Source organism: Neltuma alba, unplaced genomic scaffold (genome assembly GCF_004799145.2).
Source record: "Neltuma alba isolate B1F8T4 unplaced genomic scaffold, ASM479914v2 tig00005273_pilon, whole genome shotgun sequence".
NCBI lineage: Eukaryota > Viridiplantae > Streptophyta > Magnoliopsida > Fabales > Fabaceae > Neltuma > Neltuma alba.
This window is the reverse complement of record NW_021634043.1, coordinates 108,389-109,927: the sequence shown is the minus strand read 5'-3', so window position 1 is coordinate 109,927 and position 1,539 is coordinate 108,389.

Sequence of the window (1,539 nt, the reverse complement as noted above, 5' to 3'; positions counted from 1 at the left end):
ACACTCAGAATGCCTTCATAATTTTATTTTTAAAATTAAAATGGAATTCAATAAAAAAATTATATAATTTAGTGAAAATTTGAAATCTTTTATAATTTTTTATATATGTTAAACGCAGGCTATATATGTCTAGAAAATAAAAGTAAAATTTATGCATTTAAAAAAAATCAAATGCAGTTTGTATAATTTATTTTTATTTTTATAATAAATTTATCTGAGTTTTGAAAGTTACCGCTATAAATTCATTGTGCACTTGAAAATGTTGGAGTAATTATTATAATTGTGTTGCCTGTTTTGCTGTTGCAGCCACGGACAAATACTTAATTCTAATATTTTGGACAAATAACTTTTTTTCATATGGTGGAAACAATTTTTGGACAAATAACTAATTGTAATGTAATTCTGTAATTCTGTGCTAAATATGAGTAGACAATTAAAAATATATGTAGAGCTAAAAACTGAGTGTCAACAGAGCCCCAATAGTGCTGTTGTGCCATTGGCCTTCTTTTGAAGCCTTCTCCTTTCCTGTTCCAGCAGTTAATGCCCACTCATTTATCCAACACTCGAAAGTTTTCCTACGATGCTTATACATATTTAATAGCTAAATTGGTCCATCTCTTATTCTTCATGGCGCACTAAAATTCTTCTGTTTGAAAGTAAGTCTTGTTGGTTTTATTTCTGATAATGGTGCTATTTATGTGGCTGATTATATTGTTTCACGGACATTTATTATTGACATGTCTGAAGGTAAGCTGATTGATACCAGTGTGAAGGATGTTTTAGAGAAAGTAGATATTGGACAATTGTTTGTTGCTGAGCATCCAGTGGGAATAGAGCCTCGAGTTTAGAAAGTGGCAAGTAAATCATCCAAAAAGAGATTTCAAAAAGCTCTTATCATCAACCTTTGGGGGATGAGAGGCGTTGGCAAAATTACAGTTGCCAAAGCCTTTTACAAATACAATTGGTTATAAGTTTAGAAGAGCAAGAAGCTTTCTTGTAAGTATAAGAGAAAATTCAAAGCATTTTAATAACCTAATTAATTTGCAAAAGCAACTCATTTCTGATATCATTAAAACAGAAGTTTTCAAGAGACCTAACATTGACAGAGAGAAAAGAATAATTCAAGAAAGATTTCCCAACATAAAAGCACTTGTTGTATTGCATGATGTGGATAGCGTCAATCAGTTGAATGCATTATGTGGAAGTCCTAAATGGTTTAGTCATAACAACCAAAGATCTGCATCTACTTAGTGTCATTAGAGTTGAACACAAGTATAGAATGAGAACAATGAATGAAATTGAGTCTCTCAAGCTTTTCAGTTGGCATGCCTTTAAGTGAGAAGCTCCCCTTGAAAGCTTCACAGAACTTTCTAAAAATGTAGTTGCTTACTATAGTGGACTTCCTCTGGCTCTCGAAGTGCTTGGTTCTTATTTGTTTGACAGAAAAATTGAAGCATGGGAGGATGTGTTGTCTAAACTATGAAGGATTCCGAATGATGAGATACAAGCAAAGTTAAAAATAAGTTTTGATGGTTTAAA